Source organism: Culex pipiens, chromosome 2 (assembly GCF_016801865.2).
Source record: "Culex pipiens pallens isolate TS chromosome 2, TS_CPP_V2, whole genome shotgun sequence".
In the NCBI taxonomy this organism is placed as follows: Eukaryota; Metazoa; Arthropoda; class Insecta; order Diptera; family Culicidae; genus Culex; species Culex pipiens.
The window spans coordinates 156,681,646-156,695,326 of NC_068938.1; the positions used below are offsets into that span (position 1 = coordinate 156,681,646).

A 13,681-nucleotide genomic window follows, 5' to 3' on the forward strand; every position below is an offset into this window, starting at 1 on the left:
TGCTCACTTCTTAAATGATAGATTATGATGTTGGGAACAATGTTTTCTTAGACAAGAAAAAATAATAAAATACTTTCTCGCACCCCCTAGTCGATTTACTGAAAAAAGTCACTTTTTTAAACAAATTTTCTAAAATCGCTTGGAATCAATACAAAAACTGTTTCGATCAGGTGTGTATTATCTTCAAACGTTAGGATTTTGTCGATAGATTAAGATGCACTATCAATATTGGACCAAAACTTAAGTTTTTGGACTCTCCCAGGCGGATTTATGTCGAAAAAATCGTATTCAAAAAAAGATAATACAAACCTGATCGAAACAGTTTTTGCATTGATTCCAAGCGATTTTAGAAAATTTGTTAAAAAAAGTGACTTTTTTCAGTAAATCAACTAGGGGGTGCGAGAAAGTATTTTATTATTTTTTCTTGTCTAAGAAAACATTGTTCCTAACATCATAATCTATCATTTAAGAAGTGAGCACCTGAAATTCCTCGACATGACCTCAAAATGGGACAGGCTAATCACCACTCATAGTCAATATAGTAGACTACAATTCTCGAACCCTAAACATCGGGGCCACTTGGTCACATAGAAAGTCGTCACATACGGACATTTACAGAGTTCTCCAGCTGTATTCTCACCATATTAGAGCTTTTGGGAAGGCGATGCCGTTTCCGGATTCGGTGCACCACCACCCACCACCCACCAAGTTCGGCCAAGGACTAACACTGGAGAGCCGTGGAACAAGGACAGATTTTCGTGTTATCCTGCTCGGATCATGTTTCGTGGTCAACGGGGAGAATTTAAAGGGTCAGCTTTGGGCTGCAATGACGCTGGTGACGTTGCTCTGGGATGGAGACTTTGGTTTAAAGAGGCTGCAAGAAAAGGGATGAAATCAAATTTGAAGTTTTTCAGAGAAGATTTTAGTTTGAAAAGTGTATTATTTTTATTGTTTAGTTATTATTCCTCAATTGAAAGATAATATCTTACCGTGATTAAAAATCAACTTTAAAGTATAAAAGTTTGCGTTATTGTGTTCTACATTTGAAAACAATATTTTCAAAATTTCAATATCACGATTACACTTTAAAAGGACTAACTTATTTGATTTCTTAGATGGACGAGGTATGACGTTATTTTCGGAATAAAAAAAAAGAAAAATTTAGCTTAACATGGTTACACCCAAAACTGGGCTGCAAAGTCTGAGAGAACAATGGCCTCGAGTCGAGAGAATCGTGGTTCCATTCACGGACACAGAGAACACAGCTTGAGATGGGCGAAAGAATTATTCTTTCGAGGTTCATTTGCAAAAAGGGTTCATCCGTCAAACAAAAAACCAAAAGTGTCGACTACGGGAATCGAACCAGAGACCTTTGACAGACTAACCCAATGACTTAACTGCCTCGGCCACCACAGCTTGGTGACTAAGGAGTGGTCAGATGTCGATGTATGACACTTGTTGGAGATTTATTGTTTCAATTAACGAATGAACACATTTGTTATGATGGTGTGAGTTGGTAGCATTATTCTTTCGATTTTGGCACTGAGCCCTCAATACATTTTGAGGGAATGATTCTCAAGATCTGAGTTTAGGGTGTATAACAACAATGAATGAAACTTTTCTATGTAAATACTATTTTTATCAAAAAAAAAAAAATGCAGCTTTTTAATAAAAAAATTAGTCATAAAACAATTCGTCTATTGGGATATAGCTCAAACTTTGGCCACAAATAGAAAAATTGAAAAAATGGTTTCAGGTTCAAAAATGGGTTTTTTTAAAGTGTTACTTTTGTTTCTGAATAATCCAGCTCATAACCAACAAGGCCCCAAATCAATCAAAAAATTGAAGATCTTTTGTAAGAACAGCTTCATTATTTGCATGGAGAATTAAATGTGGAAATGATTGTTGCAAAATAGCTTAACAAATTTATTGAAAAAAGTATACATGAAAATTGCATTAAAAATTTGAAAACGTAGTTTATTGCTCAGTTGTAGTCTTGATTCAAAAACTAAAAAAAACTCTGGGGTTATTTATTAAAAAATAATGGTTGATCAAAAATAATGCTTGAATTTATTTTAAAATTTATATTTTATTATTTTTATTAAAATCAATTTTTGTTGTCGCAAATATGATTAAGAATATTCTTGTATTACAAAAAGTATACAAATAAAAACACTTTTATTATCTTGGGAATGAACTTAAGGTCAAATATTTAACAATAATTACGCATTTTTCCATAGGCAATATAATTTATATTTAAATATTCTTTAAAGCCTTATATTCTTAATATTCTTCAATATTCTTGAAATTCGGGAAAAACTTGAAATTCTTGATATACTTAAATTCATGAAATACTTGAATTACTTAAAATTATTTAAAAATTTTAATAACAAAAATCTTGAAATATTTAAAATACCTGAAAAACTCAAAATACTTAAACTCATTTAAATACTTGAGTTAATTGAAAAACTTCAAATAATTTCAATACTTTATAAACTTAAAATAAATAAAACTTGAAATTTCTAAAATTACTTTCGTGTAAAATGTGAAGTCATTCTCTGCCAACTTACACAGCAGTTGTCCCGGACAATCTTTGATTTCCGTGAAACTTTGTTTTAAGCGGCAATTTTGATGTTCACACATTAGGGGTTGGCATGTATTTTTCACGAGTAACCAGTATTTTACGGTGGGTCTCGTGGCGCAGGGGTAGCGGCTTCGGCTGCCGATCCCGATGATGCTATGAGACGCGGGTTCGATTCCCGCCTTATCCACTGAGCTTCTATCGGATGGTGAAGTAAAACGTCGGTCCCGGTTTCTCCTGTCTCGTCAGAGGCGCTGGAGCAGAAATCCCACGTTAGAGGAAGGCCATGCCCCGGGGGGCGTAGTGCCAATAGTTTCGTTTTTCAGTATTTTACGAAAATGTTTTTTTTATTGAAAAAGGTTTGATTTTGACAATGTTTTACTTTTTTTTACCATTCTGACAAATTGTGATGAGTACATTCAAGCCCCTTATGTTTATACAGTAATATTTTTGTTTTTGTTTGCTCTACAACTAGTGCGTCCATCCCGGGAATTTCCGGGACAAAAATCTCGGGATTTTTTTATATTTTGTCCCTGGAATTCCAGAAATTGAAAACATATAACATTTTGGCCTACGAATTCTGATTTGGTTGTGGAAATAGATGAACAGTTAACCCTCTACAACCTAACCCCGCCTTTAGACGGGCTTCGATCTAAAAAATTGCCAAAAATCAATTTTCCAACCGATTTTTGATCTTTAAAAAGCATTAGAAAGAAGAACTCTAAAAATTTTATAAAATTTTTTGGTTGGAAGTTTTACTTGTTTTATGTGACTTTGCCAATGTTTTTAAAAATGTCATTTTTTTAGGGGTCAACTTTGGCTGTGTTTTTTACTAACATTTCCTATATTTTCAGTTAAAAGAAGTATGCAGTAATTTTTCTAGTGTCCCAGACTATGCCTCTACGCATTTTTTTTGCAATTTAAATGATGATGGTGCGATTCCATAGCAGAAAATGTGAAAAACATGCAAAAAAATAAAAAAGTGACTGTAAAACATTAAAAAATTAGATAGGCGAAATGTAATTATATAAGGTGGTAGAGTAGGCCAAATACTTTCAAAAACAAACATAAACTAAACAAGATAAATGCAAATTAAAATACTAAAAATGAAACAAGAAAAACATAAAACAAGAGAAGTAAAATTTTTCGTAGAACAAAAGTTGCTCAAAATGACCTCCTGAACACGGGAAAAAAAAATATTTTCGAATAAAAAATTTGGGCAGTAGAGGGTTAAATACATCGTAATCTATAAGAATTTCAATGCATTAATATTTGTATTCGGCATATATCAGCATTAATTTGGCTTATGATGGAAAATTGATGAAATTTTTGTTTACAGAACCGCAAAATGCTTTGAGCCAAAAGTATTGTCTGATAATTTTATTTATTAAAAAAAGACTTATTTTTATATTCACGTATATTTATGACTTTAAACTTGAAAAAAATATTATATAAAAAAAAATCATCATAAACCGGCATCTGGAGTAAATCTGGACAATAGTTACAAAATATGAACACTGTCTAAGCTAATTTTTTTTGCATAGTGTTCTAATTGTTTTGATTGATTTCGGTTACAACAGGAACAGAACAAAACAATTAGTGCACCGATTTCCAAATTTATTGCTCTGAAATCTCCTGTACCTTTTCATACTGCAGTCCCGATTATCCTCAGTTTGCGGTAGTAACAAGATAATTTTTAAAATATGTTTTAAATATAAAACATAAAATTCTTAACTTATTCACAGTGTCACATTGTCTGCTATTATTTAATTTGTTTTAGTTTCTTGCTTTTTAAGACAGTTTCAATGAAATTGTTTAAGTTTTTGTAGTCATGTTATAGAAATTAATAAATAAAAGAAGTATATTAAAAATTGTGGTTCATTTAAATTCCAAAGCACATCAAAGAACAAAAAAAATGGTGTTCTAAACTATCTAAAGACTGTTGTCTTTGTTCAGCTAATTCTTTGATTTCAGCTTGAAAAACATAACAAATATAATGGAAACATAGGTTTTATGACTACTTCAAAAATTTCCCGGGATCCCGGGAATTCCCGGGATTCAAAAAATATTTTTCTCGTTTCCCGGGAAATTCAAAACCCTGGAAAATTGGACGCCCTATCTACAACTTTGTAGAACATTGGTACTAGAATGTCTAAAAAGAAACCCTGGAATAGTTACAAAAAACACGTAGTTGGAAAATGGTTTTTTTTTTGTTCTCAATGAAAATATTACCTCTTGTTATCGCAAATTCGAAAAGGACATAAAATTTCCGATAAAATGACATGTCTCTTGATTTTTAATAGTTTAGTAATGGCAAATAGAACAATTTTAAAATTATTTTATTACTTTTTTTTTTTGATAATACGTTTTTCGGAGTTTAGGGTACGCCATCAAATCGAGCCTCCATTTTCGCGCCAAAGTCCTTCTGACACCAAATCACTGAAAAACGTGTCTTAGTAAAAATCTAGAAAGACGGAAAGGGTCGTACAGTCCAATTAATTCAATGCATTACTTATATTTAAACATCATAAGTTTTTTGTTATTTTCAAACAGTTAAATTTTGTATTTGTGTTTTATCACACACGTCTTCATACAGATATAAAAATGTTAAACAAATGTCTACTTATTTTTTCTATTCGTGGAATTGGGCAGTTCATCAAAAAATCTTTTATGTTTATTATTTGCCGAAAATAGATTTAATGTCCAAAAACTGCGCCCTTTCAAACTTTCACCCTGCGGGAATTGCTAAGAATTCGCAAGTGTCATCGTTCTGGTTTCTGCTGCTTCTCATTCGGCTGGCCACTCCCAAAGGGGGTGAACAACGAATGGCCACGTCATTAAGCTTGGCCACCGACAAATAAAGACTGCGGTGGTCACCCCAAAGCAGCAGTCCCGCAGAGTCATTTTGCCGGGCGAGGTCCAAACTGGCCGAAATTGGGAGCTGCGGGTTTGGAGCGGCAGGGGGGTAATTCAATAGAATTTGCAGCACCACCAAACCTGCATCAACTAGGTTGAAAATTGATTCTACTGCTGCTGCTGCACACTTGGCCAGAACATGGAAAAGCGTTTTCCGAGACCGTGCTTTTCCGGAGGGGGCGAGCTTTTCCCGAGTATTTTAATATTTAATTCAAACATGGACTTTGCTTTTCGGGACTTGCCACTCGGGGAGGTTTGCTGAACAGAAATTAGCTTTTTGACTGCTTTTCCGGGGAAAGCACTCCGATGTCGGCGTACTGTTTGGCCTAAATTGCGCAGGAGAGGAATTCCCGCGCGATTTTCAATACAATTCGTCAAACGATGCAATGAGGAAATGCACTATCGACAAATTATTAGTTGTGCACTATGCTTTCGAAAATAAATGCCAAATCTGTTTTCCACTAAGAGAGAAAGCGTGTGTCATTACTCAAAATTATCTCATAATTGAAATAAATTTGGATGACACTTTCAGCGGGCACAAGCTCGGCAAGCACACAATTTTCACATTTTCCCAGCCATTAATTGTCCCTTGATGAGGGAGGCAAAGAGTGAGGAGCTCTCATTGGGCCGGAAAAAGCCTCAGCCCCTCGAGGCATTAGTGGCCAACTCAAACGTGGGAGGAACGAAGGGAGGGAGGTAAAATCCCATAAATCAACCCCAGAACCGGTTCCTGTCGATTAAATCAACTGGATGGTAATTGGCGAGCGAGCACTCTCGGACTGAATCTTGCTTTTTTTTTCATTTCCTGGTTTGTGCCCATTTTTTTCTTCCAATTTTCATCAGCAGAACCGGTAAATCTCCTCCCTCGAAGGGGATTTTGGACTCTGGAAGAGAAAATGAGAAGAATCAGGAAGGAAAGATGGTGTAAAATTCAAAGGAATTAATTCACTTTAAAGTGACAAATTTTCCCAGAGCAATGTTTCAGTTGTATGCTCATAAAACATAACAGATTTGATCAATTGGATTGAAAACATTGAATTAAAATAAATTTTCAATAATATTTTGCTATATTTTTTTTCTTTTTGTATTTTTTTACATAAAATAACATGTTGGTATTATGTTAATGTTAATAAAAGAAATACTTAAAGTAAATACTTAAGTAATGTCCTTGAAATACTTCATTAGAGTCCTTGGTATAATTATTAAGTAATAAGCCAAATGTAAATTTTAATTTCGTGTTTGTCTTCCCCCTCTCTCTGTATTTTAAAAAGTAATCCACTTTAACGACCCCCGGGTCTTTTGTGGTCTCTGTTGCAAGTTTCTGCTCATTTCTAGGCGTCCGAAGGTTATGTGTGGTGAGTCACTCAAAACCTCTTTTACGCAAATGGACCGACGTTTTACTTCCCCATCCGATAGAAGGCGTGGTCAGGCAAATCTCGTCTCGAAAAATGCCACCGGGTCCGTCTGGGATTGAACCCAGGCCATACTGGGGTTTAGAGGCTACCACGCTAACCACTGAACCACCGGACCCGGCCAAATAGGCAAATAATATTTGGGTAATTCTCTACCAACTCACACGAAATCGGGAAAAGTTGCCCCGACCCCTCTTCGATTTGCGTGAAACTTTGTCCTAAGGGGTAACTTTTGTCTCTGATCACGAATCCGAGGTCCGTTTTTTGATATCTCGTGACGGAGGGGCGGTACGACCCCTTCCATTTTTGAACATGCGAAAAAAGAGGTGTTTTTCAATAATTTGCAGCCTGAAACGGTGATGAGATAGAAATTTGGTGTCAAAGGGACTTTTATGTAAAATTAGACGCCCGATTTGATGGCGTACTCAGAATTCCGAAAAAACGTATTTTTCATCGAAAAAAACACTAAAAAAGTTTTAAAAATTCTCCCATTTTCCGTTACTCGACTGTAAAATTTTTTGGAACATGTCATTTTATGGGAAATTTATTGTACTTTTCGAATCTACATTGTCCCAGAAGGGTCATTTTTTCATTTAGAACAAAATTTTTCATTTTAAAATTTCGTGTTTTTTCTAACTTTGCAGGGTTATTTTTTAGAGTGTAACAATGTTCTACAAAGTTGTAGAGCAGACAATTACAAAAATTTTGATGTATAGACATAAGGGGTTTGCTTATAAACATCACAAGTTATCGCGATTTTACGAAAAAAAGTTTTGAAATAGTTACTTTTTGCGTTTCTCTTTGTTTCGTCGTCCGTGTCTGTCGCGGGTGACCATGAACGGCCATGATCGATGACGACCAACTTTTTCAAAACTTTTTTTTCGTAAAATCGCGATAACTTGTGATGTTTATAAGCAAACCCCTTATGTCTATATATCAAAATTTTTGTAATTGTCTGCTCTACAACTTTGTAGAACATTGTTACACTCTAAAAAATAACCCTGCAAAGTTAGAAAAAACACGAACTTTTAAAATGAAAAATTTTGTTCTAAATGAAAAAATGACCTTTCTGGGACAATGTAGATTCGAAAAGTACATTAAATTTCCCATAAAATGACATGTTCCAAAATTTTTTACAGTCAAGTAACGGAAAATGGGAGAATTTTTAAAACTTTTTTAGTGTTTTTTTCGATGAAAAATACGTTTTTTCGGAATTCTGAGTACGCCATCAAATCGGGCGTCTAATTTTACATAAAAGTCCCTTATCTCATCACCGTTTCAGGCTGCAAATTATTGAAAAACACCTCTTTTTTCGCATGTTCAAAAATGGAAGGGGTCGTACCGCCCCTCCGTCACGAGATATCAAAAAACGGACCTCGGATTCGTGATCAGGGACAAAAGTTACCCCTTAGGACAAAGTTTCACGCAAATCGAAGAGGGGTCGGGGCAACTTTTCCCGATTTCGTGTGAGTTGGTAGAGAATTACCTAATACGTATTTTGGAAATTGAGTATTTGTGAAAAAAAGTTAATTAAAAAAATCTGCAATTTTTTTCCGTGAACCTATTTTTTTTCTCAATAGTTCTCAACAATACCTACAACTTTGCTAAAGACACCAAATTGATAAGAAAATTCACTCAAAAATTACAGCTGATTGAATATTTACGTACCATTTTTGTATGGACAGCTGTCAAAATTGTATGGAGGCTTATATGGGTGAACCAATGAGCCAAATCAGAAAATACTAATAAAATCTATTTCCGGTTTGATAGAGAATTGCTCTGATGTATCCTTAAAATTGTACGACATAGTAAGGAACACGTCTTCAAAAAGATGTTTCTTCTTTCTTCTCGAAAGTGTTATGCTTTGTCTTGTAATTTAACAAAGTACTAATTAATCGTTCTATGATTACAGATCGATAACCGGTACAGCGGTGAAGCAAAAAATAAGTACTTTGACAAAGTATTAAATCATTAAATTATTCAAACATTTTTATGACATTGCATAAAAAATCCTCTTTCCCTCATGAAACAACCAAAGCTGCAACGGAACTTTTCGCAAAGTTTCATAGCTAATGACTGTAATTAAATCTGGTGACGTTTTGACCGACGCCGCGTGAAATCTTCCCATTCAATGTCCAAGAATTCGATCGTAGCTTTTAGTTCACTTTGGGACGATGGCTTGGCTACATTCGGCAACTAGGCTCTGGGAAAGCCTCAAACTTTGGGTCGTCACCTTGCGTGGCACCCTCACGCGGGAGCTGAACTACTCAACGGATCTCTTCTTCGGACTCGACTTTCTGATGGCGGTGGCCGGCGTCCGGCTCAACTCCCAAAACATTACACTTCGACGCTGCTGGAACGTGTACCGTTGGCTCATCCATCTACCCGGGGTCGTGATTTGCTGGAACGCGATCGTCTTCGTCAAACGCCACGAACAACTGGAAGTTGTGCTGATCACACTGGAGGCAACCATGACCATCGTCGTAACGGTTTCACGCATGTTTTTCCTGCGTTGGAACTACAAATCGTTTGAGGAAGTTAAAAATTACGTGAACCGGCGCTGCTTTGGACGGAATCTTGGTCCGTCGCTTGGAGTTCGCAGCAGAGCTTTTGACCACATTCGGAAAATTGTGACTGGAGTGATTGTGCTGATATATTTCCTGGTTGCAACGGTTGTTCATGTCGGTGTAGCTCAACATCCTCATTTGAAGCTACCGTTCGATGTGAGGTCAACTATGCCTTACGTGCAAGACTTTAGTGAAAAATTGTTAGGTTTTTTAACCTTTGGCGTGATCTCATTGATGTCCCTTGTTTATTTGGTTGACTACATTGTTTTGACTGGACTGGCTGCCGAATGTAAGGTAATTGCACAGACATTTGCAGCCATTTTTACCACCGTCGAGCAGCGAGTTCAACGAAAGATGGACTCAGAACCAGGACCAATTCAGCGCCAAAGTTTCAACAGAAAATACTACTTTTGGATGTACGTTCAGGAAGAGCTAGGAAAATGCATCAAACTGCACATTGAGTTCCTGGCGAAGAAAAACACAATCAAGCCCTTGCTGAACGCAAACTTCTTGATCATCTACTACTCAACCGCGGTAATTTTGGCCAGCGGAGTCGCCCACATGTCACAGATGCAAACGGTAACGCTGTATTCGCTGCAAATCCTGGGACACGTGCTCTACGTTGCCTTCGAATGTGCCACCCTAACGCGAATGGTGAACCTGATGACGGAAGCGGTAAGTGTTGGACCCGAAACGCGATTACCCCAGTGCCACCCAACTCTTCTCCTTTGCAGAACGAATCCATCGGCTGGGAACTGTACAACCTGGATTGGCCAAAGACGCTGGAGTGTGATAAACAGTTCCGCGAGGACTACCGATCGGTACGCCAGGCAGTTTTGACCGTGCTGGAAGTTGCACAACAGCCGCTGGGGTTGAACTGTTTCGGGTTTTTCGAGTTCACCCAGGATCGGTTCTGGGAGCTGCTGAATATGGCGTACAATTTCTACACATTTTTGCGAAATGTTGTCTGAAATGCGTTCATCAGAGTTGTCGCTTTTTGAAATAATGCTATTCAAACTGGTTTATCCGAGGAAATGAAATCGATGTATTGTTAGTTAATAAATGTATTAATGTTTGTTAAATATGTTAAATAAAGGCACCACTGCACCAAGAACTAGAGAAATAGTGTTCAAGGACCATAATCATCCCTTTAGAACAAAGTTTTACGGAAATTGAAGTGGGATCGGGCAATTTTCCTCGGTTTCAAGAGAATTTGCAGAGAATGACAAATAAGTCAATTACAAAAATGGACAAAAATGACTGCGCAGGCTTAACTCGAGGGGAAGCATGAACTTTTAGGTTCCAAGAATATGTGCACTTTGAATTTTTCAAATATATGTAGATAGAGCTGAATGTTTTTTTTTTTTTAGGTGGTTGTATGGAGAATTAGGTCGGTCTTGCACACAGCAATGAATCCGATGGTAAAATCGCATGCACATCCCCTTCGTCAAAAAAGACACTTAATATTACAGACTGCATGTACAATTTTTGTAAACACAAACAAAAGTGGCAACCGACGGGTTTCAAACCCAGCACCAACAGTAAGGACTGTCGCCTTTGTTCACTCGGCCATCAGACCGATGAAGAATAGAATGAATAAACGCTTGACATTTCGGTCAAGTAGGTTTCCCATACTGATGGGCTACATTTTTCAGGGTGTAATATTACATAAAATTTCATAAAATAATGCAAAGTTTATTTTACACCCCGGCCTTTTACACGCAGCTGGATTTCTATCTTTTTTGCTGTGTTGCAACCAAAAATTGCTTGCAATATGAGGGAGCAGCGAACAGCACTTATAGTAAAACAATGGAGAAAACCCATTCAGCTCTATCCAAATATTTTTGAAAAAATCAAAGGGCTCGTTTTTCTTGGGACCAATATGCCAATATCTCAAAAATTAATGGTTATTGCAGCTTAAGTGAAAAAAAAACTTTCATTTGTGTCTAATTCTGCTAAAATCGGTTAAAATGGCGTAGAGTTACGATTTTTTGATTAAAAAAATGTTTTTTTTTTTTTGCGGAAATTACGAAATTGGATTTTTTTTTCAGACCGCCCTAATGACCAAATATAATAAAAATATAGGAGAAATTATTTTGGCCAGGGAACCCCTGAGAAAAATTTTGAGCCCGATTGGGGAACTTCTGTTTTCTTTTTCGGTTTATGCTCTTTTCAAATGGAATTGCTTTATGTTGAAATAAGACACATCACAAAAATAATTATCAGAATAATTGAACAATTGACTAATGTAGCATAATGCGTGATTTATGAAGCTATCAGAATTAAAATAATCCCCTTTATGAACTATTCTGTCCCTATTGATAATGTTAAAAACACCATCACTTGTACCAAAAATTTAGGAAAATAATGCTTTCTTCTTGTTGCATTACATGGAAAAATATCCGGATATTCGTAAATTTTGGATAATATCCGTTGTTTCGGAGCTCCAGATAGTATCCGGATAATTATCCGGATTTGGATAACCGGATGTCTGGAGTCAAAAAAATATCCGATCCGAAGCCCCAGCTCTCTCTCTCTCTCCGTACATTGTTTACTGTATTTGCTGCATATACGGTACATAGAGGTACATTGGCTTTGATCGTCCAGTTTTCCAGGTTTGATATTTTTTTAGGATCACAGATATTTTTTCCTAGCGTCTGCCAGATGTAAATTTACACATTATTAAATTTAAAAGCTTTTTTTGACATAAAAGATGTACCCCTTTTGAGATGTAATTTTACATTAGAAAAGGGCAAAATTTTAAATTGTATCGGATCAAAATTTACCAAGATAATTGACACTTGAAAATTGAGTGCTTTTTGGGTGATAAACAAAACAACCCAGAGGTTCAGCCGTACATGTTTCTCAAATGAATGCTAAGAAAATTTTGTGAACTTTTCGAAAAAAAAAAGTTAATACATTGGCCACGATAGGCACTTCTGCATTAAAAAAACTCTAAATTTCAAAATTAGCGCAAAAATCTTTTTTAATGTAGATTTACCTCGAAAACGGTGAGCCCGACTGTATTTAAAAAAAAAATAAACAATATTTTTTAGATCACTGCCGTTTCACGATACCCAAGTGTCAAAAATTATGAGACATGTGGGTAATTCTCTACCAACTCACACGAAATCGGGAAAAGTTGCCCCGACCCCTCTTCGATTTGCGTGAAACTTTGTCCTAAGGGGTAACTTTTGTCCCTGATCACGAATCCGAGGTCCGTTTTTTGATATCTCGTGACGGAGGGGCGGTACGACCCCTTCCATTTTTGAACATGCAAAAAAGAGGTGTTTTTCAATCATTTGCAGCCTGAAACGGTGATGAGATAGAAATTTAAAGTCAAAGGGACTTTTATGTAAAATTAGACGCCTGATTTGATAGCGTACTCAGAATTCCGAAAAAACGTATTTTTCATCTAAAAAAACACTAAAAAAGTTTTAAAAATTCTCCCATTTTCCGTTACTCGACTGTAAAAAATTTTGGAACATGTCATTTTATGGGAAATTTAATGTACTTTTCGAATCTCCATTGACCCAGAAGGGTCATTTTTTCATTTAGAACAAAATTTTTCATTTTAAAATTTCGTGTTTTTTCTAACTTTGCAGGGTTATTTTTTAGAGTGTAACAATGTTCTACAAAGTTGTAGAGCAGACAATTTCAAAAATTTTGATATATAGACATAAGGAGTTTGCTTATAAACATCACGAGTTATCGCGATTTTACGAAAAAAAGTTTTGAAAAAGTTACTTTTTGCGTTTCTCTTTGTTTCGTCGTCCGTGTCTGTCGCGGGTGACCATGAACGGCCATGATCGATGACAACCAACTTTTTCAAAACTTTTTTTCGTAAAATCGCGATAACTCGTGATGTTTATAAGCAAACCCTTTATGTCTATATATCATTTTTTTTGTAATTGTCTGCTCTACAACTTTGTAGAACATTATTACACTCTAAAAAATAACCCTGCAAAGTTAGAAAAAACACGAAATTTTAAAATGAAAAATTTTGTTCAAAATGAAAAAATGATCTGGGTCAATGTAGATTCGAAAAGTACATTAAATTTCCCATAAAACGACATATTCCAAAAATTTTTACAGTCGAGTAACGGAAAATGGGAGAATTTTTAAAACTTTTTTAGTGTTTTTTTCGATGAAAAATACGTTTTTTCGGAATTCTGAGTACGCCATCAAATCGATCGTCTAATTTT

General features: G+C 35.8%; 1 protein-coding gene across 1 annotated transcript in view; it reads left to right on the plus strand.

The window, feature by feature from the left end:
• Positions 1-13,681, plus strand: part of LOC120414237 (protein O-mannosyl-transferase TMTC1-like) — a 178,843-nt gene that overhangs the window by 80,760 nt on the left and 84,402 nt on the right. The window lies entirely within an intron of this gene.